Here is a 25,025-nt window from a genome sequence, read left to right on the forward strand (position 1 = left end):
TAGTGTGGATTGGGTTGGAAACTATTGGTTCAGTGTCCATGGAGATGTGACCCACCCAACTGTGGGTGATAAATCTGATTGTATTATTTCCAAGGAGGTGTGGCCCCGCCCATTCAGCATGGGCCTTGTTTAGTTTCCTGGAGCACTGTATAAGCTCAGACAGAAGGAGCTCATAGCTAGCTGGAGCTGAGACAGACATTTTGAAGATGGCCATTGGAAGATGATGCAGACATTTTGGAGAACGCCATTGTGGAACGCAGCCTGGGGGCAAGCAGATGCCAGCCACGTGCCTTCCCAGCTAACAGAGGTTTTCAGGACAACATTGGCCATCCTCTAGTGAAGGTACCTTTTGTTGATGGACACTTGATGGCCATAAGATTGTAACTGTGCAACCAAATAAACCCTCTTTTATAAAAGCCGATCCATTTCTGGTGTTTTGCATTCTGGCAGCATTAGCAAACTAGAACAATCAGGAACTTGGGCAAATTACTTAACTGCTCAGATGCTCAGATTTTTTCCCAATTAAAAGGAATTAATAATGTCTACCCATAGGTTTGTTGTGAGGATTAGATGAGATAATGTTTGTGAAAGTGTCCTAATGTCGAGTCTCAAACATGTAAGTACTTACCGTGATGTTGCTTAGGGATGCCCAGGGCTGTGTTCCAACCTCAAACTGTGGGAAGGGTGGCCAGTGGCCAGCCAGGGATATGTGCTTTGCTAGATGCCCCCCACCCCAAGTCCCCTTTTGGGGTGCTGAGACAGATGGACAGGTCATAAAGTCATCTCCCAGTGCCCACAGCCTCATTACCAGTTGCTCAGCTCCCCCAGAAGCAGGTGTGGATGCAACTGTGGGTGGTGCAAGCTGTGGCAAGCTCCAAGTCTGTGCTCTGGAGGTCTGCCTAGGAATCTGCTTTCTATTTCAGTATTTTCACTTTTTTAATACTAGCTCATTTATGCATGTTTGATCAGGTGTGAACTTCTACTAAGAAGACTATAAAAAATGAAAAGAAATTTAACAAGTGAGCCTGAAATGCCATAGCGAAAGGTCACACTTTACACAAATTACGTAGTGGACTTTAAAAATGAACAAAGTTGGTCTTTCTTTTTCATTTCTTTGAGACGCTCCTGGAAAGAAAGTTCAGGAGTTCACATTATCCGTGCCGGGCTGTTTTGTCTGGGCAGTCCCACATCTGTTCTTTTCTCATACTGTTCCTCTTTCCTAAAATGTCCTTTCCCTCCTCTTCTCCTGGCCACAACCTCTTTACCTTTTCAAGCCTAATGCAAACAGCGGCTCTACCGCAAAGCCTTGATAATTTCACAACCCAGCAGAAGTGATTCCTCCTTTCTCCGTGCTGGTGTAATACCTGCTTTCTATCTTTACTTCCTATGAGAGCTCACTATGTACCAGCACTGTTTTAAGTGCTTTATATATTCTAATTCATTTGATACTCATACAGAGCCTATAAGATATGAACTATTATTATCCTCATTTTAGAAATGAAAACAAATGCACAGAAAGGTTAAGTAGCTTACCCAAGATCACACAGCTAGGAGGTGGCCAATCAGGATTTGAACCCAAGTAATCTAGCTGCAGAGCCCAAGGTCTTAATTACAGCACACATGTGGTAACTGTTACTAATAATGCACTTATCAGTTTCCCTTATTAGGTAACAAGGAATTTTTAGGCAGGGACTCTGTCTTAATGAATGAATATATACACAATCTGGTGACAAATTCAAACTGTACAGACATTCTAAAATGAAGATATTGCTTTATGGCCCCACTGTTAATAGTTAATAATTTCTTGTGAATTCTTCCAGAAGTTTTGATACATATATCAGCAAATATATATATATTTTAAGGGATTTATCTAAACAAGATCACACAAATACATCCTGTTCCTTGCTACTACATATAGGTCTAACTGAGATTATTTTTAACTTATAAATAATGAAAAATCATAGAAGGAATGGCTCATAATATTTTGACTATGATACCTTGAAAATTCCATTGATTTTGCGTCTGTGAAAGTTGTTTATCATCCGGTCTTAGCCTCATAGGCAGTTTAAAAACTTTGCTAACCACATGGAATTAACCTCAAATCCTTTGTGGGATAGAGGAAGGAATAAGGGAAGAGCTGATTGCATGTCTTAACCAATGTGCTTGTCAACAGCACTCAGAGTCCTTTAGTTTCTGTTATTCTTCTGCCTTTACAAAGAAGCATTCACTGGGGTTAAAAAAAGGGGGGGTGGGCAGTGGGGTTGGGTAGCAGGGAACTTTGGCCATAGCATGAAGGATGTAAGATCCACACCGGCTGCAATTCTATGGTGGGTGGTAGTGATGGAGAATGAACTATGGACACCTGGACTCGAAAGAGAAGGTTCCATAAATCTAGGGTTTTCCAAAGGGCTTTAGTTTCACACATGCTCTGAGTTCTTCTACTGTGCAAACATTTCATCTCATTCTCTGGCAGGGAAAACACTTTCATTTTCCATCTGGTACAAATATGTGCCTCTTTCAGAGATGAGGAAAGAGCAGGACTTTCTTCAGACGTGAATCTGAGCAGAGTGTACTTGTCAGCAATTTTTGGTCCTCTACAAAGCAGACCCTTGAAGCAGGAGTAGCTCCTTCTCGAAGGAGGTCAGCAGGGAGCTTTGATTCACATTTTCTTTGGGGATATGCTCCTTTTCCTTGGATATATAAAATCTCCTGTGCTCTGGACTTCAGTGCAGCAGGGAAATTTTAGCACCACACCATGCCCACAGTTGTCTGGATCAGCTGGCTCTCTCCTCAGAAAGTTCTCAAACAGCAAAATGGATGAGATTTACTTTCATTACGTTTTGCTGAACCTGGGCTTGGGTGGGAATGGCTGAGACTTCTTTCTGTTTTGAAGAAGCAAAAAAAAAAAAAAGGCCTGGTGTTGTACTGAAAGGGATCTCAGGTGCATTTCCCAGCCTCTGCCTGGGCCTAAATATGGGATGTGACCTTTCAGGGGTGCTGGTGGGAAATTCTGCACCTCCTCCTGATCCAGAGTAAGCTCCCCAGGGAGTTCCTGCCAGTTAAATCATGTCCTTCTGACATGGGCTGCCTCTCTGACAGAAAACCAGAGGCTTTGTGATACGTCTTATGGAAAAGGAAGAATGTTCTTCCAAGTTTCAGGGTCATAAATGGACTTGCATGCACACTCTTCGTATTTCGACAACAGTGACAAAGACTTGACACAGAGACACACACATGGCACCTCCTTCAAGGAGAACCTTCTCTCTTGGCAGGAGTGGGGGGAGATTAAGTGCCCTGCTCTGTTTGCTGCAGACACTTGAAAATGCCCGTGGATGAAAGACCGAATCGAATTAGTGTTTATGTGGCTTTCTTGTTTTCCAAAATGCTTTCACATCTGTCACTGTGTTTTAGCCTCACAATGATCTTTGGAGCTAGTGGAGAGGTTACCCATTTGTCAGGGTGAAAAACGGTCTTTGAGATAGTAAACAATCTTTGACAAGAGACCACAGTCGGTGAGCAGAAATGGGACTAGAGTCCAAGTATCTGGGCTGGAAGCCAAGAGTTGGTCTTGATGGAGAGGCTTTCCATCCAGGAGTTAAAATGTCATGGTTTCAATAGACGGTTTTCTTCAGGAATTTTTATGGCTGGAACCAAGGCAGTCTGTTGAGCTTGGCAGAAAGTATCATGTGTCTGATCTGTTCCCCATAAAGTCTTGATGTGTTAATACTCCAGGGCAGATGGCTGGGCCATCCGAGCTGGACCTTCTTAACTTCAGTGAGAACCACTCAGTACTCCTCACACTGTCAGGAATGTGGTAGGGTGAATTCTGCTTATCTGAAGTTGAGAAACCTTTGCTTAGCAACTCTGTGTTCATTTACATCAAGTTCTCAAAACAAGGACGTCTTATACCGATGAACTTGCTGGCTGTTTGACATTGCTTGGCTTCGCTCAAGCCAGAAGATAACTTGAACTTTTATATCACTGATGATGTTCTTTGAATGACTGTTGGCAATTTTCTTGGTTTTCAAATGGCTTGAAGTAGACACACAGGTCTGGGCAGAACACAACAAGTTATTTGCAAATATGCAGGGCTTTACCCATAATGACTTATCTTCTGGAATTTGCTAACTAGGGACTTGCATGTCAGAGGGAGGGCATGGATGTGAATTCACAACAGGGGAGCACCACTGACAGACAGAAAGGAGCCAGCTTAGATTTGTGGCTTCTGTCCCACAGGTTGTTCATCTGCTGAGATGACCTCTGCTAAAATATAAGCCTCAGAGAATGAGTAAGCTGTTGGTCAAAGGACAGTGCTACTGCCTTTGGGTTTTAGATTATGGTGAATATTAATAGGAAAATTATGATCTTTTTTTAAGTGAGCCAGTTAGCAGTCCCACTTCTGCTTTAAAACAAAAGATCAGGAAAAAATGACTTCAAATGACCAACTCTGAAATATATTTACCTGCCTAATGTACACTTTTATTTTCATTATTTATATCTTTACATGGACCTTTTGTCAAGGATACCGAAATTGGAGGGAGGAGCTTTAATTAGTATGAAAAGCATTTCTCATTTGTATGTTGCTTTTTGAAATAGAGTCTTCAAAGCTTACTTTAAAATTATATACCTCATTTTGCCTTATTTTTTTAACCAAAAATACCTAACTTTAACTTAAAATTTTTTTCATATGATGGATAATGCCACCTATTAAATACATGTCTCTGATGCCCTTCCAAAACATCTTTGTACCCTGTAGATTGTCAGATATTACAATCTCAGTCGTGGGTGACAGTTTTCATTCCACGAGGCTGATGTCCCACAGCAAAGTTCATGCAGGATAACCAGAAAATTTTCTTCCTATGTCATTTAAAAACAAAGTTTTAAAATAGAAGAAAGAGTCTTTCTCCCTTTTAATTTAATCTTTACCAAGCCATGAGCAAGAGCTTTTATGAGAAAATTTGGAAGCAACTGGTGGCTAAGAAAAATTAGGATGTGGAATTACTTCGGGCTTAAGGGAGAGGGAACCTATCACAGCAAAAAACTAAAAAAAAGAAAAAAAAATTCACTTCTGTTTATCAAAAAAATATCAGGCAAAACTGATCTTACTACATTTTCTCCCGGGTTACTGGACCAGCAGATTAGAGGAATGCCCTGATTTAGATTAATTTCTGCAATTCAGCTTCTTGCCTTGTCCTGTGGGAAATTCAGAGTCATGTGAACTGGGTGACAGAGGAGCTGGGTGAACTTGTGGTTAATTACAAAACCATACTCAATACGTGACAATCAGTGGATTGATATGAACCCGGAGCAGTGGTTCTCAACGTGTCAAGCCCAAATGGAGGATGCCATTTCTTCCTTAGACTCATGTCAGGGTTGCATGCAGGGCTATGTACAGACCCACACTGTGACGACAAGCCTGCCCTTACACACTAGTAAGTGCAAGAGACATTATTATAGGAATGAACTTGAAACCACTCTGATTTAGATAAAGAGAAGCTGACAACTTTCAGTCCTTTTGGCATTATAAGTAACAAATTATTTGTGTCCCTATTAGAAACGATAAGACAGTCTCTGCTATGACAGCCCTTTGTTTTTTGGTCTCACTCTGTTCAACATTTTCAACAGTAGCTTTAAAGAATGCCCAAAGAAAGGCTTCTAATTTCTTAAGGAACCACTGACTTGAGAGCTTCTAACACCAACAGGGGAAGCAGCCTGCAGGAGGGAGGCGAACTTCCCAATAGAAGTGGCTTCCAACGCAAGAAAATCCACAGATGAGGAAGCTTTAAACCAGTCTATAAGATTTCTTAGCTTTTAAGGATGTACCTACGATGCCTCTATTTAAAGATGTTTTGTTTTGGCAAATCTCATTCCAAGTGAAATTCTCTTGTGCTCAGAAATGTCAACTCGACTACTTAACTATTTAGTTACTTTCTTACCATTTTAAATATAATGATTTCTTATTTTAATGAAATAAATGTTTAAGTGTGGAGGACTTTGTTTTATTTCATCTCTGAACTTTCATCTCTGGTTCTTTGAGGGCAGGGACAGTGTTTACGTCCCCATTGCCAAATCCTACTGCATGCTCAAAATATACTACTAAACTTTGTTGAATTAAACCCTAGGTGACCAAACTGAAAGATGAATCTTGGCTGGGGTTAGAGAATTCACTTTCCATTTAAGACAAACTTCGCAAATTAGAGGGATAGTCCCTTAGTAATTGTTCTCAACCTTTCACTGCACATCAGAATCACATGGAGTTCCCAGATGAAATATACAGGACACTGGTTAAAATTGAATTTCAGATAAACAATGAGCCATCTTTTAATCTAAGTATTATACTAAATGTTGCATGGGACATACTTAATACTGAAAAATTTTTCATTGTTTATCAGAAATTTAAATTCAACTGAGTGTCCTGCGTTCTTATTTGCTAAATCTGGCAACTCTAAATCTTTTAAAAAAATACTACTGTGCAGACTTCACTTGAGAGACTTTAGGTTTTTGATGTGATAGTTCCCCTCTCCCTTCATCTCAGTATTGGTGTTTTTTCAAAAGCTGTGTGGTGATCCTATTGTGCAGGTAGGGTTGAGAATCACAGCCCTCTAATGTACGTTTCGACCTTAAACCTTCTTTCAGTGACTTCCAGGGGCAAGTTTCCACTACCTTTCCGAAGTACCTCTGTGCCTTGGCTTCCCACAGGCCAATCCCAGTGATCTCTGAACCCACAGTCTCCATGTGAAGCAGCCTTGGTCTCTCCACCCTTCCTTGAACAGTGGAGCTTTTATTTTAGGAAATTTGGGGAGATGAATTGTCTCTGTGTGGACACTGGGCTCTTCTCTGTACCTCAAGCCAGGGCATGAAACTTCAGCTGATCTTGTCCTCTTCACGGTTCACACAGATGTGTAGCTCACACTGTCAACACCCAAATTTCTCAAATTGGGCCTCCTAGGCCTGACTTCCCACACCAGAGTGCCCCCTCTCCACAAATGCCCCAGCTCTGGTTATGTGTGTGTGTGTGAGAACTGAGTCTAGACTTGTGCCTTGATGGGCTCTCCCCTAGGGACTGGATCTCTATTCTCGGATCCCAGCTCTGTTTCTGGGACCTTACAAAATGGAATTTTCCTGGCTGGAATTCAGAGCAGTGTTTCTCTAGATTCCCATTTCTTGTGCTCTGTTCACTTGTTGGGTTCCTGGTGCCATTCATATACCTAAGCCCTGCCTGGAGCTTGTCACCACCTTGGGTTCTATGATAGATGAATGTCCTTGGTTAAGTGTGCCCAGTGGAAGGATGGGGGACCAGCGCATGGTGCAGATCAAGCACTGTCTTCCTTTGAGTGTGGTCCCATATGTCATTGGCAGATCCATAGACGGGACACAAGGGTCATGGCACAACTGAAAGAAATTGGGACAATGGCAAAGTAAGCCAATTTGAGGTGTAAGATGTTGTTGAGTTTTATTTTAGATATGAAGAGTTTGAAATTCTTACAGCATGACCACTGTTCTGGTTTGCTAATGCTGTCATTACGCAAAATACCAGAAATGGATCGGCTTTTATAAAGGGGGTTTATTTGGTTACACAGTTACAGTGTAACTGTCCAAGCTAAGGCATCAACAATAGAATACCTTCACAGAAGAATGGGTGATGGTGTCAGGAACACCTCTGTTGTCTGGGAAGGCACACGGCTGGCGTCTTCTTCCTTTGCTCCCAGGCTGTGTTTCAAATGGCTTTCTCCCAGGACATTTCTCTCTAGGCATCTGGGAGTATTCTCTTATCTCCTCCCAGGCAAACTCTGGAGTAGCAAAAGTCTACTTTCAATGGTCATCTTCAAAATGTCTCTCTTGACTGAAACTGCCCCAAAATGTCACTCTTAGCTGCTCTGAGGTCCTTCTGTTTGTGAGCTCTTTTTATAGGACTCCAGTGATTAAATCAAGACCCACCCTAAATGGGCGGGGTCCATACTTCCATGGAAAAAATTCATTCAAACATTTCGCCCACAGTTGATTGAGTCACATCTCCATGGAAACACTCAATCAAAGGATTCCAACCCAATCAACACCAATAAATCTGTCCCCACAAGATTGCATCAAAGAACATGGTATTTTGGAGGACATAATACATCCAAACCAGCACAACCACATATTAAGTTCTGGTTATCATGGGTTATGGGATGAGAGAGAATTTTGGAATCCTCTGTATAAAGTTTAGTTCCTAGGATTGATGTATTCCAAGAGGAATAAATCTTGGTTCAGTGCTCACAGATGTCAACTAGACAAGTAGGCAAGAAGACTAGCAGAGTGTTTTAATGGCCACCTAGGAAGAAATTTCAAGAAGCTCTCAGTTTCTGATGAGGCATCAATAATGAGTACCACTCATAGGTTAAGATCCATGGCTTGCATGGTCAATATTTTATTATCAAGTTGAAGCCAGAGGATCTATGACAATGGGGATGATCTGAAATCTGGTAAGTACATGGCTTGAGGAAGGAGGTCAAACTTCTTAGACTTTTAATAGTGCCATATCAGAGCTGCTCGTGTAGAAAGAAACCAGATAGTGTTTTCAAGGATATGAGCTATGGAGGAAAATCGACTTGAGATGTAGGAGCTAGAAGACAAACCCAGGCTTTCTAGAATATAAAGATTTACGCATTGAAGGAACCCTGTAGGGGAGAGAGCAGAACTTTGAGTTATGAGTTGGAGTACAAAAGAACAAGCCCAAAGATTAGGTGGACTGGCACATGGAGTCCTGTGCAGACCAGAACAACAATCCTTGGGAGAAGCCGAGAATTGCTAGAATCCCCAATTTACTCCTGGGTTGCTTGATTCCAATGGTACCTTAGATCAAGGCAAATATACTTTTATGAGATCGGATAATTCCTTCTGTTTTGTTAGCAGAGAAAATGTAAAGTAATTCATGATTTTTTTTCCACCAACAAAATCCATGATAACAAAGGCTACATTGTATGACAATCTGTTGATGTTAAACTTTGATAAGCAAAGATCAGCTCTTTGGTACCCTCTGAAAAATGAGTCACAAAACTATTGGAGGAGAATGCCACAAAATATAATGCTTAAAGGCAAAGTTTTAAAAATGGTTTGTTTAAATCAAATTACTCATAAACACACATTTCTATTATTTCTAAGCACAAGTATGTTTATAAATTTGGTTGAATAATTATTGATGGGAGCCATATGTAATAAAAATATGGATGAGTATGAAATGCATATGAATAGTATGCTGTTTCATTTAAAATATATCCATATCCATACTAAATATCAAGTTATTTAATCAGTTAAAAAAACACAGATCTTAGGATTTTGAGTTGAGGATTTTTTGCAGCTGGAGCCCCCAATTTATAGGATATTGATTTTCATTAGAGTTGTAATCCTCTTTTGGTTAATTTTCTTTAAAATTCAAAAGAAAAACTGCATTTGACTTTGATATCTCCCACTTATTGTCTTTTAGTAAAGAAAACTTGTGAGGTGATACTAACTAGAAGTAGAATTCATAAAATGTACTTCACACTTTTTTTATAATACCTATCTGGAAACTGAACTTACTTATTTCTAAATAACCCTACTTCTCTATTAGATAGAAAAAGTTGTTGCCAAGCCAATCTGCATAATTTCGTGGGGGTGGGAATAAAATGAATGACAGCAAAGTAAAAGCATGCGAGAGCTTTATGAGGTCAACTTTGACTGATGCTGCCTAGAAAGTTATATATTTGTGTAAATGTGCTCCATCAATAATAAGATCAGTGTGAAAAATATATTGCTACGTGAATTAAATCAAAATGAAAAATTTTACAGTGATTTTTAAATGCCAAATTGAACTGATCTCATTAAATGTGAAATGCAAGTATATTTAGACTATCGCCTATATTTTAATACATGAAAATAATGAGATATGACCAGAAGAGTTGGAAAAAGTTTACTTTTTTTTTTTTTTTAGCAGTTTCTCATTTCAAAGTCTAGGTGTATTTTTTTTTAAAATTGATGAAATAGCTTAGCACATGAACTTGAAGTACGTAGTACTTCTCAGTTAACAGGAAGTGCAAAAATATTATCAGCCCATGTTGCTTTATACAGGTATTTTGCTCATATTTACTTGAAGTTTTTATCTTTGTGCATAAGTCAACACTCACAAAGAAGAAAAAGTTCATTAAGTGCTTTGAGAAAGGCACAGCTGCAGGTAGTAAACATGGAGGGAGCACAGTTTCATATGAGGTTCCTAACTGAAAACAGACTTGACTTCTGTTCTTAAGAGTACCCATGACTGAACTTTCCATCTGCACATCTGTACATTGGTGCATATCTGCTGCAGAGCCCAGCTGTCACTGCATTTGAGGCATTTGCTCACTTATTGCTGTTCAAACAACAATCTCCATGAAGGGAGAAGAGCAAGTCTACATGGCTTTTCTTCTTGAAATGCATGACCTGCTCGATCCTGCTTCTCTCTCCTCTTACAGAGTATAACAGTGGGGCTCCTTACAAGTCAAGGACAGAGAGCCAGCCCTGCCGGTTCTCATGCACTGACTAGCCTAATGTTAAAGAGTCTCTATAAGTACTTGTTGAAGGTGATAATACAATTTTCTCAATCTCATCCATTATTTCAACTTAGTTGATGGATTTTTTCCTTCAAACAAAAATGGTCACTTTTTCATTAACTTGACCTCACTGTGTACCTCATAGTACAGCAGCCTAATAACCAAAAATCTAGATTAAATCCTTATGTTTATACCAATACCTAACATAAACTAATCTATACTTGCCTATTTGTTATAAGCATCATAGAAAATTGGTGTATGTAGCAAATGAGATGCTGAGAATCATGTGTACATTTAAAAGATGTATTGTGATGGCTGAGTGTTTAATGAGAAAGACCATGTGCCATGAGGTCTTATGACATTTTATCTTATTTTATTTTATTGGGCTGCACCATTCTAATTCCCCACCAACAGTGAATAGGTACATCCCTCCCTCCACATTTTCTCCAGCACGTGTATCCCTCTGTTTATTTTTTAAACAGTTTTATTCACACACCATACAATCCATCCTAAGTAAACAATGATTACTGTTATAATTACATAGCTATGCATTTACCACCACAATCTATATGAGGACATTTCCATTTATTCTGCAAAGAAAGAGGAAGATGAGAAAAAAATGAAGAATAAAAAAAGACAGAAGAAAAAAATACAAAAAAAAAGGTCCTACAACAACACCAAGATTCCCATACCATTCCCTTATATAGCCCTCTTATATACATTTAGCTTTGGTTTATTGCCTTTGTTGCAATTAATGGAAACGTATTACAATGTTACTGTTAACTATAGACTCTAGTTTGCATTGATTGTATTTTCCCCTATATCATCCAGTTTTCAACACCTTGCAAAGTTGATGTTCATTTGTTCTCCCTCATGTAAAAACATTCTTATATTAGTACACTTAATCACCATCATTGACCACTCTAGGTTTCACTAAGTTACACAGTCCCAGTCTTTATATTTTATCTTTCTTTCTGGCATCATACATGCCCCTAGCCTTCCTCTTTCCCCTGTACTCACACTCATCTTTGTTCAGAGTACTTACAACATTGTTCTGCCATCACACAGTATTGTGCTATCTATTTCTGGATCTATACAATCAATCCTGTTGAACATTCTGTACTCCTTCAACATCAGATGCTCAATCTCTACTCTCTTTCTATCTCCTGATAAATTATGCTCTCAACTTTAACTTTCAAGTTTTGCTCATTAATGTTAGTTCATATTAGTGAGACCATACAGTATTTGTCCTTTTGTTTCTGGTTAATTTAACTCAACATAATGTCTGCTGTCTATGATTTTGTCTTTTGGATATTTTATTTTATTTTATTTTATTTATTTTAATTTCTCCCCTCTCTCTTATTGATAGCCTTAATTTCTACTTTCTTCTCCAAACCTCTCTCTCCTGTCTTTTCCTATCTGTCTGTAGTTCTCCCTTTAGCATTTCTTGTAGGGCACATATCTTGTTCACAAACTCTCTCAGTGTTTGTTTGTCTGAAAATATTTTAAACTCTCCCTCATTTTTTTGAAGGACAGTTTTGCTGGGTATAGAATTCTTGGTTGTCAGTTTTTCTCTTCCAGTAGCTTAAATATATCATACCACTGCTGTCTTGCCACCATGGTTTCTACTGAGAAATTCATGCATAGTCTTATTGAGCTTCCTTTGTATGTGATGGATCACTTTTCTCTTGCTGCTTTCAGAATTCTCTCTTTGTTTTTGACATTTGATAGCCTGTTTATTAAGTGTCTTGGAGTAGTCTATTTGTATCTATTCTGTTTGGGTATGCTGCACTTCTTGGATATGAAAATTTATGTCTTTCATAAGACATCATTTTCAGTGATTATTTCCTCCATTATTGTTTCTGTCCCTTTTGTCTTCTCTTCTCCTTCAATTCCCTGAAACACTGCTCATATTTTTCCATTCTTTTCCCTAGCTGTTCTTTTGTGTGTAGGATTTCATATGGCTTGTCTTCCAGTTCACAAATCCTTTCTTCTGCCTCTTCAAATCTACTGTTGTATGTCTCCATTGTGTGTTTCATCTCTTGTATTGTACCTTTCATTCCCATAAGTCCTGCCATTTGTTTTTTCAAGTTTATGAATTCTTCTTTATGGTCACCCAGTGTTTGGTTATAGCCTTGACCTCTTTTGCCACATTTTCCCTCAGCTCATTGATTTGATTTAGAAGATTTGTTTGAACATCTTTAATAAGTTGTTTCAAACTCCTGTATCTCATTTGAAGTATAAGTTTGTTCCTTTGACTGGGTCTTATCTTCATTTTTCTTAATGCAACTCATAATTTTTTGTTGTGTAAGCATATGTTTTCCTTGATTACCCCAATCAGATTTTCCCAGACTAGATGGGCCCATGTCTCAGAAGGAGGGTGTATTTAGTATCAGGTTTCCCTGAGGATGAGACCCAGCAGGCTGTCAGACTTTCCTGTGAGGCCTCTGGACTCTGTGCCTTTCCTATCCTGCCCAGCAGGTGGTACTTGTCAGGCTGCAGCTCCCCACTGGTGTAAAGAGGTGTGGTGCCTTTAATTCTCAGTGGACCCTGTCCCAGCCAGGGCCAAGGGTCAAGGGTGTCAGAAGCCATGCTTAAATTTTTTTTTTTTTTTTTTTTTTTTTTTTTTTAGTTTATCCCCAGGTCCTGGGTCTGAATTCTCTGAGAGAGGATATCCACTTGAACTGGGCCCTGCCCTCCTTTTCTTAGGAAAGATATGCCCTTTAGGGAATTATCTCCTTCACTTGATGTCTTCCTTTGTCTCTCTGACTCTCTTAACTCCACCTTTGCTGCATCAGCACTGACAATCAAAAATGCCTGAGGCTTTCTCTAATGAGCTACTTAGAATGAGAGAAAAAAAAAGAAAAAAGAAATCCCCTTTTCAGAGCCAGTCCCCAGTCCCCAGTTTCACCAGTTAATCAGAGTTGGCACCTGGTTCTATGTGCCCCTTTTCTTGGGGCACAGCCATTTTACAGCATTCTGAGATCAACTGTCTCCAAAAGTCTCTGTTTTGATTTATTATATATTTTTCCCATCAGTCCTGCCTCCTCTCTGCTGGGAGGAACCTCAGGGTTCCTTTCCTGTGTGCTTGTAGCTTGTATTCAGTAGTCCAATTTTGTTAATTAAAACCACAGTTGGAGATTGGTTGAGTTACTTTTCCTTGCTCCTAGTAGACTGCTTTTTTTTTCCACAGGGAAGTATTCCAACTCAGCCTGCCAGGCCAGTAGGGGAGGGGTGCCAGCTCCCCAGTTTGGGGAACTTTACTTACAGTTCTATGCTGCTATCTCAGCCATTCCACCCATTCCAGACTGGTGTACAATGTGTCACAGATGTGCTCCAACAATTGTTCCAGAATATTTACTAGTTGTTTCTGGCTATTTACTAGTTGCTCCAGAGGACTAACTAAATTACACACCTCCCTATCCTGCCCTATTGCCCTGCCCCCTCAATTTTTTTTTGAAAAAGGTGCTAAGTACATGCAATGGGGGGAAGAGTAGAATGGTATTGGGAAAACTGTACATCCATATGCAGAAAAATGAAGTTAGACCCCTACCTCACACTTATACAAAAATCAACTCAAAATGGAAAAAGGACCTAAATATGAGAGTTAAAAGTATAAAATACCTAGAAGATAACATAGCGGCAAATCGTCATGACCTGGGATTCAGCAATGGATTCTTAAATGTAACACCAAAAGCATGAGAAACAAAAGCAACAATAGAAAATTTGATTCCATCAAAATTAAAAATTTTGTGCATCAAAGGAAATTATCAAGAAAGTGAAAAGATAACCCACAGAATGGGAGAAAATAGTTTCAAATAATATCTTGGGTAAGGATTTAGTATACATAATATATAAAGAAATCCTACAACCCAACAACAAAAAGACAAGCAACCCAATTAAAAATGGGCAAAGGACTTGAACAGGCATGTCTCCACAAAACATATACAAATGGCCAATAAACACAAGAAAAGATGCTCAACATTATTAGCCATCAGGAAAATGCAAATTAAAACCACAATGAGATACTACTTCTCACCAACTTGAATGGTGATTATTAAAAAATAGAAAATAATAAGTGTTGGAGAGAATTTGAAGAAACTGGAACTCTAATGCATTGCTGGTGGGGATGTAAAATGGTGAAGCCACTGCGGAAAGCAATACAGTAGTTCCTTAAAAAGTTAAATATAGAATTACCATTGGACCCAGCAATCCTACTTCTGGGTGTATACCCAAAGAGAGTAAAAACAGGATTGCAAACAGATACTTGTACACCAATGTTTTATAGCAGCATTATTCACAATAGCCAAAAGCTGGAAACAACCCAAATGTCCATCAATAAATGAAAGGGATAAACAAAATGTGTTACATGCAGACAATGGATTATTACTTGGCTATAAGAAAAAAATGAAGTTATGATGCATGCTGCAATGTGGAAGAACCCTGAAAACATTATGGTCGGTAGAACAAGCAAGACACATAATGACAAAAACTGTACCACTTATAACAGATGACTAAAAATATAAAATTTGAAGAGACAGAAAGCAGATTAGAGATTATAGCAGGGGTAGAGGGAGATGGGAAGAGGAAAAAGGAGAGTGTTTGTCTGTAAAAAGAAAAAAAGAAAAAGAAATGACATAGAAAAAACCTTGTAATAGCCTCAATTTCCTTCAGTAGAAGAATGGTTGTATAAATTAAGGTATGTTTATACAATGCAATGCTTAGTAGCAGTTAGAAAGAATGAGGTAGAGATATATGTAGTACCATAGAAAAATATGTAAGATGCAGTGTTAGACATAAAACAAAAGGTCTGGAATGATTTGAGTAATATAATCTAATTTCCTTAAAAACAAAAAAGATAAATATGTCTGTTAATATGCAAGAAAATTTCCAAAAGGATTCATGAGAATTTAATAGTAATTGCTTCTGAAGGGTGGAAATGGGAGGTCAGAAGACAAGTTTGAGGACCTTAACTTTCCACTTTATGCTTTTCTATATTGTTTACATATTTTACATATAAATGTACTGACATAGAAAGATTTCCAAGATATTTTCTTTAGTGCAAAAACAGGTTTTGGTGTAATATATACACTACTGTCCCATGTATGGAAACAAATTATGTGCATGTATGTATATGTAGATGAAAAGAAAAGGATGGAGAAGTTGATCTCTTAAGCCCCTCTACCTCTCATGAAAATATTAATTATTAAAAAAAGAAAACATTTTATACATACTGTTGAAATGATCAGTAAATACTGTCTTGGTAGCAGTTTTTTTCACTAATCAATCAATCAATCAATCAAAAGTGTTTGTCAAATGCTAGAAACATATGCTTGAGTTAGATGCTCGAGACACCAAGACATCTAATCGGAGTCAGAAATGCCAACAAATATTTCCAGCACTGTATGATAGATAAATCATGATAGATGCATGCTCAACAATAGTGGGGGAAGGGTCGACTCTTCTCTAGGTGTAAGGATGTGGGAGGGGGGTGTTTCAAGGAAGAATCCACAAAAGGGAAACTTATTGAGTTGGGTCTTAAATAATGAGAAGTAATTCCATAACTCTTTTCTAAGTATGATCCCTGGATTATTTCAGGCACTTGCAAAAAATGTTCTTGGGCTCCCACCCAGACCTACTGAGGAAGATTCTCTAGAGCAGGAGCTTGACAGTCCCTTTCAGAATCACCATCCCAAGGTCTATGTTGCCTGTACTGACTTCCTTACCTCCTCTTTATCATCCACTGCCCTGTTGTTGAGTTTCAAAACACACTTTCTGAGTTCCCACTAATAATTAATTTGTAAGGATAGCATAAATATAACGAAAAACTTTTATTTAAATATTGAAAATCACATGGCCAGTAGCTTACTATTCTGCTAGATGGATTTTCTGGTGCCACACTCTGCTTCACAATTGGAGTTCATGGTCACTCATCTTCTTCATGGATGGCACTGGATGGGGTCCTAGGGCCCCTTACGTGCCAGGTGTTGATTGGATGTAGTGATGGTCTGAAGCTGGGTGGGGTGGATAGGATGAGTTGGAAGTCTCAGGGCATACACTCTTTACCAACCAGTATGGATGTATTTCCATATTTTAATAACTGTTACCATGATAGCATACTAGCTGAATATTTTCCGACATGCACATAATAAAAGAAATGACAATGAGACAAAACACCAGGAGTTAAGTAAGATATTTATGTTCTCCATAAGTTAGGGGCTAAGTATATCTTAGGAGCAAAAGGCACAAACAACTAGAGGGTATCAGAGGTATGTACAATTTATATACTTTAAAGTTTTTGATTTGTAGGAACTGAGCTGAATTAAAATAATTTTTATTCCTTTTAAAGTTTTAGTCATCAAAAATTATAGTAAACAAGTGTGATGGTTAATTTCATATGTTAATCTGGCTGGGTTATGGTGTGCAGTTGTTTGGTCAAGCAAGCACTGGCCTGATTGTTATTGGGAGGGTATTTCATAGGTGGATTTGCATCTCATCTACAATCAGTTGACTGCCTCTATGGCTGATTCCATCTACAATCAACAAAGGAGATTGCCCTCAGCAATGGAGGGCAATCAACTGGAGATTTTAAAGCCAGAACTGAGGATTTCAGAAGTCAGAAAGAATAATTTGTGTCTATTTCAGCTGGCCAGCTTCTCCTGAGGAATTCAACCTCACCTTCATTGGAGTTTCCACCTTCTGGCCTGTTCCCATGGAATTTGGACTTGCCAATCCCCACAGTCATGCAAACCAATTCCTATAATAAATCACTTAATATTTACACACACACACACACACACACACACACACAAAACCTGTTGGTTCTGTTCTCCTGGAAAACTCTATTACACCAAGTTACAGCACGTATTACTCCCAACCACATTCTTTGCATTTTGAAATGCATCAGAATACATTCTTCTTTCTTTTAAGTCCACCCTTGGCACTGTTTCCTTTATACCCTTAAACTTAATTTTGGTTTTCTCTGAGGCTTGAGTTCTGGCACTCTGTTGACACAAGAAATTGGTGGAGAGTTCTAGGCACATGATAGCAACTCATGCCTTCACTTCTCTGGGCCCCTAAGAAGGACTTCCGGGTCACTGCCAGGACTTGGAACATTCTGAGAACCTCAATGATATTCTCCACAGTGCTGGAGATTCTGATTGGGTAGGACTCACCCACACTAACAATTGCAGGTTCTGATTGGGTAGGAATCTACCCACTCTAACAATTGCAGGTTCTGATTGGGTAGGAATCACCCACGCTAACAATTGCAGGTTTTGATTGGGTAGGAATCACCCACACTAACAATTGCAGATTCTAATTGTGTAGGAATCTACCCATCCTAACAAATGCAGATTCTGATTGGTTAGCTTGTGGGGCAGGGGCTCAGATTCTGTATTTCTGACAAGTTCCCAGGTGTTGCTGATACTGCTTGTCCACGGAGCACACTTTGAGTAGAAGGTACTAGTCTGCTAAATATTTCAGGGTAGGTAGTAACAACAGATTAGTTCATATGAACAAAGTTGTGTTACTTATTACAATGTCAGACTTTTTAAGAGCTTTGTGGCTTCTCATTGCTTTTCAGAGATAGCTTTGTAAAGCCACTTTGCTTTGTAATGTGCTTGTAGCATTTCCTGTATGGGGGAGGTGGGTACATGTGAAAAGGTAAACCAATAGGAGGTTAAATATTTTGCACAAGATAAGAGAGAAAATCAGTAAATCTAGAGCTCAACTCTCTGTACTTCCCTTAAAACCTAAGAGACCACACATCACCCCACCTTTGGAAATGGTGAGCTGTCATGGGCCTCTCTCTGCCAGCGTGTCTCACCAATGTGAGCTGGCCAGCTGGGAGAGACAGACTGGAACGCTGGCTGCTTACGTTCTGATTAGGAGGCAGGAGATGGAGTGACAAAAGAGAACCAAAAATAAAAATTAAAAAGCACCCAAGGAACATGTGAAATGAATGCTTATAAAACCGTCTGCAGCAGGAAGAAATCAAAGAATTTTATTAGGTGGTGGAAAAGCACTGTGAATTTCATGTAAAAATGTTCCAAGGCTCAATCTTGAATCATATAAAAGAGGAATTTTATTAAGTAAAACTCATTTTAATCAAATGAACACAAAGGTGCTATAATTCCATTTATACCTGTATTTGAAATGGGTTAGTAACTAAGTGGTTATTCACACACACACACACACACACACGCACGCACACACACACAGTCTCTTCGAAATCTCATTGTGTAGTTTTTGAAGTGTTCAGGTGTTGTTCTGGTTATAGAATCCCAGGGACAGCAAATGCACACAACAGTTTGCGGTTTTCGGGTATACTTTCTTGCGATGTGCTAGAGCCAATTCTATTCCTTGACCACTGCTTCTCAACTTTAGCCCAAGTCCTCCTCTCTTCTGCTCCCTTCCATTTTAGGCCAGGGATTAAACCACTTTCAATTATTAAAATTTGACCAAGAAGCAAGGCAGAAAGATTTCAAGCTCAAGACCAGAAGGCATGCCAGTGTTGGCTTTGTTATTTGCTCTCACTCCCAGGGTGCCCCCATAGATGGTATTTTGAGGGGAGGTTTTGTGTTCCCCAGGGCAGCCTACCTCAAACTCATTTCCACATACAAGCCCCTGGGGAGGGGGAAGGAAGAGGCAGTAGTGTGGGGGCTAATCCATGATGCAAACCCGAACATAACCTAATAAAGTCAATTTGACCTTTTACTGTGCTCTATGCAGAATTTTCCTGCTGTAACAAAGGGCTTATCAGGATAAGACAACTTGAAAGTATATATATATGTATATATATGTGTGTGTGTATATATATATGTGTGTGTGTGTGTGTGTGTGTGTATATATATAAGTTAGTTGTTCATAAATAATAACCCAATAAAGTAAATTTGACCTTTACTGCTCTATTCTGTATTTTCCTGCTAGAGGAGGTTGGTAAACGTGGTATCATCCTCTCCCCTTTTTAAAATGGTACTGCTTATACATATCATATTTAAATAGAAGTAAAATTATCCAGGTATTTTCTTTAGACAGATGATTCAATGAGAATTTCCTCAATCGGCAGCACCTTTCATTTCAGGACACTCTTGAGACAGATCCTCGAGGAGCCATTCGCTTCTCAATGAAGCTCTGTTCACGAATTTTATGGCTGTATCCAAGTGCTTTAATTCTCCTGGCAGGCTTGTTTTCTTAGGTGACTGTTTGATCATCTCTGATGTCATCGGCAGCCCGGGGAGGATCCGCCTGCTGAGTTCTGAGGTCAGCGGTGGCACATCCCCTTCCGCGGTCTGGTCAGCCAGATACTGTCCGGCCTTACTCCACGCCAGCCCCCGCAGACCACAAAACAGATCCTGCTTTGTGAGTGCTCCTTTTATCAGCCTAGGACTTCAGGGCGTTCCCTCACTTAATGCACAAGAAATTTGTGTATGCGCTGAGGACGAGGAAAAATTGGTTTGTTTTACAAAGGATTTGTAGAATCATCTTTTATGTTCAAGCAAGGAAATCATTTTAATATTTCTTCAGAAAAGTGTCTCTCTCTCTGCTCTTTTAGGGTTTATCTCTCTCTCTCTCCCCCATTAGGATCCTAATCAGAATTTAACAAAATCATTATAAAGCTTTCATAATTTCATTTTTATGTTTCTAAGCATGAGGTTAAAATGACTAAAAAGAGTGTATCTTGGCATCTCCATAAGCAGAAATATGAAAAGCATTTAGCTCAGGGCACATAAATAATTAGTCTACTTATGTCCCATGTATGGCGGTAAGAAAACAATTTTCTGCAGCAGCTTTAATTCCAAAATGCAGGACTCTGGATGCTCAATTAAGTGAAGCAAAGAATCTGGGAATCAGTGACAATGACGTATTTTAGATGGTGCCCAATGATGCAGAATGATGAAAGGATATTCTCACCATGAAAGCACCATTCCTGAAAGCACTAGCTTCTCCTTTCCCTCCTTTGCACACATGTTCATTGAGCATTTATAGAATCCCATGCTCCCTGCCTGGGGCTGGGGATGCAAAGCCGAGGGGAAAGGTCCACATTCCAGTGGGGCATAGATATGACAACCCACAGAACAATGGCATAGAAAGTGACCACAGGGTCATAGGACCCAGATGAGGCAGCAGCTCACTCAGCTTTTCTTTTCTTTTAAGGTTAAATCCATTTTAGGATTGATTTTTTTAAAAGATGCAATTGTATTGAGATACATTCACACACCATATAATCCATCCAAAGTATGCAATCAGTGGCTCACAGTATCATCATATAGTCACCACAATCAATTTTGGAACACTTTCATTATTCCAGAATAAAATAATAATAATAATGATAAAGAACACCCAAAACATCCCGTACTCCTTATCCCCCCTATTCTTTATTTATTTTTTGTCTTTATTTGATTACTCATCTGCCCATACACTGGATAAAGGGAGTGTCAGTCACAAGGTTTTCACAATCACATGGTCACACGATAAAAGCTACATAGTTATACAAGCATTATCAAGAATCAAGTCTACTGGATTACAGTTTAACAGGTTCAGATATTTCCTTCTAGCTATTCTAATACAATAGAAACTAAAAAGGAATATTTATATAATGCATAAGAGTAACCTCCAGAATAACCTCTCCATCTATTTGAACTTTCTTAGTCACTGAAAACTTTATTTTGTCTCATTTCGTTCCCCACTTTGATCAAGAAGGCATTGTAAATCCCCTGGTGCCAGGGCCAGGCTCATCCCAGGGAGTCATGTCCCACGTTGTAAATCTTAGAGATTTACACCCCTGGGAGTCATGTCCCACGTAGCGGGGAGGGCAGTGAGTTTACCTGCAGAGTTGGCTTAGAGAGAGAGAGAGAGAAACCACATTTGAGCAACAAAAGAGGTTCTCTGAGGGTAACTCTTAGGCATGATTGTAAGTAGGCTTAGCTTCTCTTTTGCAGGAATAAGTTTCATAAGGGCAAGCTCCAAAATTGAGGGCTTGACTTATTACATTGGGAGTCCCTAATGCTTGCGAGAAAATCAGCAATTCTCCAGGTGGAGAAGTTTCATACTTCTGCATTTTTCCCTAGTCCCTCAAGGGGACTTTGTAAATGCTTTTTTATTTTCTGCCCCAAATGTTCTGGGATGTGTTGGGGTATTACCTGTACAGAATAACAATATCTCATTCTTTATTCTAGGTTCCATGAAATTATGTTGTTTAAATAAACTGACCATACAGGTTAAGTTAGATAGTGTGCTACAGAAAATATAAATTTTGTGCCAAATAAACATCTCTTAAATAACAGTTAAAACTCAGGAATAGATATGACTGCTGTAAGAGCTTACAATCTAGGAACCTTTACAAGAAGCCTTATTGAACATTCTGTACTCCTGCATCATTGATTGCCCAATCTCTGCCCACATTCTATCCCCTGATATCCTATGCTCTCAAATTCAATTCTCAGCATTTGCTCATTATAGTTAGTTCATATTAGTGAGGACTTAATAATATTTGTCTTTTCATTTCTGGCTTATTTCACTTAACATACTGTCCTCAAGTTTCATTCACCTAGTTGCATGCCTCACAACTTCATTCCTTCTTGCAGCTGCTCAGTATTCCATTTGTATGTATACACCACAATTTGCCCTTCCATTCACCTGTTGATGTACCCTTAGGCCACCTCCATTCATTGCAAATCGTGAATACTGCCGTCATAAACACCAGTGTGCAAATGCCTATTCATATCCCTGCTGTCAGTTCTTCCAAGTATATACCAAATAAAGGTGTTGCAGGATCATATGGCAACCCTATACTTAGCCTCCTGTGGGACCACCACACTGCCCTCCAGAGGGGTTGCACCATTCTACCTCCCCAACAACAGTGATTAGGTACATCCCTTTCTCCACATTTTCTCCAGCACTTGTATCCCTCTGTTTATTTTTCAGACAGTTTTATTCACACACCATACATTCCATCCTAAGTAAACAATCAGTGGTTCCCTGTATAATCACATAGTTATGCATTCACCACCACTATCTATATGAGGACATTTCCATTTCTTCCACAAAGAAAGAGGAAGTGGTGAAAAAAGAAGAAAGAAAAAAACGAAAGGAAAGAAAAAAAATGGCAACTAAGGAGCAACAAAAGAAAAAATAAAATTAAAATACAATTAAAAAATCAGACACCATCACCAATGCCAAGAAGCCCATACCCTTCCCTTATACTCCCCTCTTATAGACATTTAGCTTTGATATATTTCCTTTGTTACAATTAATGGAAGGAAGAATATTCCAGTGTTACTGTTAACTACAGAGCCTAGTTTGCATTGATTGTATTTTTTTCTCATATACCATCCCATTTTCAACACTTCGCAATGTTAACATTCATTTGTTCTCCCTTATGTAAAAACTTTCTTATATTTGTACATTTAATCACCATCATTGTCCATTCTATTTTTCACTAAATTTTACAGTCCTAGTTTTTATCCTCTGTCTTTCCTTCTGGTGTCATCCATGCCCCTAGCCTTCCTCTTTCAACCATACTTACACTCATCTTTGTTCATAATATTTACAATATTGTGCTACCATCAGATAGTATTTGCTATCCATTTCTGGATCTTTAAATCAATCCTTTTGAATGGTCTGTACTCCTTCAGTATCATATAACCAATCTCTACCCTCTTTCTACCTCTTGGTAACCTGTATTCCTAACTTTAATTTTCAGAGATTGCTCATTAAGTAAGTTATTATTACTGAGACCATACAGCATTTGTCCTTTCGTTTCTGGCTAATTTCACTCAACAAGATGTCCTCAAGTTTCATCCATGTTGTTGCATGTGTCATAACTTTATTTTGTCTTACAGCTGCATAATATTCCATCATGTGTATATACCACAGTTTGTTTATCCACTCATCAGTTGATGGATACTTGAGCTGTTTCCATCTCTTGGCAATAGTGAATAATGCCACTGTAAACATCGATATGCAAATGTCTGTTCATGTCCCTGCTTTCAATTCTTCCACGTATATACCTAGTAATGGGACTGCTGGATCATATGGCAATTTTATAATTAGCTTCCTAAGGAACTGCCAAACTGCCTTCCCGAGCAGTCGCACCACCCCACATTCCCACCAACAGTGAATAAGTGTGCCTCTCCCTCCACCTCTCCGACACTTGTAGTTTTCTGTTTTTTTTGGAAGTGGCTTTTCTAATAGGTGTGACACAAAATCTCATTGTGGTTTTGATTTGCCTTTCCCTAATAGCTAATGAAGTTGACCATATTTTCATATGTTTCTGAGCCATTTGTATTTCCTCTTTGGAAAAGTATCTGTCCCTGTATTTTGCCCATTTTTAGTGGGGTTGTTTGTCTTTCTGTTATTGAGTTGTAGGATCTCTTTATATATTCTGAAAATTAAACCCTTATCTAATATGTGGTTTCCAAATATTGTCTCCCACTGTATAGGCTGCCTTTTTACTTTTCTGACAAAGTCCTTTGATGTGGAGAAGTATTTAGTTTTGAGAAGATCCCATTTATCTATTTCTTCTTTCATTGCTCGCACTTTGGGTGTAAGGTCTAGGAAACCACCTCCTATCACAAGGTCTTTAAGATATTTCCTTACATTTGCTTCTAAATGTTTTATGGTCTTAGCTCTAATGTTTAGGCCTTTGGTCCATTTTGAGTTAATTTTTGTATAAGGTGTGAGATAGGGGTCCCCTTTCATTCTTCCGGATATGGATTATTTGGGGCACCCTGCCCTTCCAAATAAATTTGATTATTGGCTTTTTTATTTTGCAAAGTAAGTTGTTGGGATTTTAATTGGTATTGCATTGAATCTATAAACAAATTTGGATAGAATTTACATCTTACCTACATTTAGTCTTCCTATCCGTGAACACAATATGTCCTTCCAGTTATTTAGATATTCCTTGATTTCTTTTTAGCAATTTTTTGTAGTTTTCTGGGTATAGGTCTTTCATGTCCTTGGCTAAATTTATTCCTAAATACTCGATTATTTTGGTTGCTATTGTAAATGGAATTTTTTTCTTGATTTCCTCCTCAGATTGCTCCTTACTGGTATATAGAAACATTACTGATTTTTGCATGTTCATCTTGTATCCTGCCACCTTCCTGTACTTATTTATTAGCTGTAGTAGCTTCATTGTAGTTTCTTGTGGATTTTCTGCATATAGGATCATGTCATCTGCAAACAGTGTAAGTTTTACCTCTTCCTTTCCAATTTGGATGCCTTTTATTTCCTTTTCTTGCCTAATTGCTCTAGCTAGAACTTACAGGATTGATTTTTATTGAATGAGAATGAAAGAGAGACTAATCCAAATTGTCTGGTTGAATTCATTTGCCTTTAGGTTATTCCACTGCTCTCAGGAAAGGTGGAAGAGATTTAGTGTAGGACTGGGAACAAATGTGATTTCAGGTCCCCGGGGACTGTGTGCACCCCCATGAGCTGAGGCTGCCCTCTTGTTAAGTTCTTTATTCTATG

The 25,025-nt window shown here is 38.8% G+C and overlaps 1 protein-coding gene across 1 annotated transcript in view; it reads left to right on the forward strand.

Annotated features, from left to right (window-relative positions):
* Positions 1-25,025, forward strand: part of MYLK4 (myosin light chain kinase family member 4) — a 96,021-nt gene that overhangs the window by 41,881 nt on the left and 29,115 nt on the right. The gene's annotated exons all lie outside the window — the stretch shown is intronic.

Source organism: Choloepus didactylus, chromosome 7, assembly GCF_015220235.1.
Source record: "Choloepus didactylus isolate mChoDid1 chromosome 7, mChoDid1.pri, whole genome shotgun sequence".
Lineage (NCBI taxonomy): Eukaryota > Metazoa > Chordata > Mammalia > Pilosa > Megalonychidae > Choloepus > Choloepus didactylus.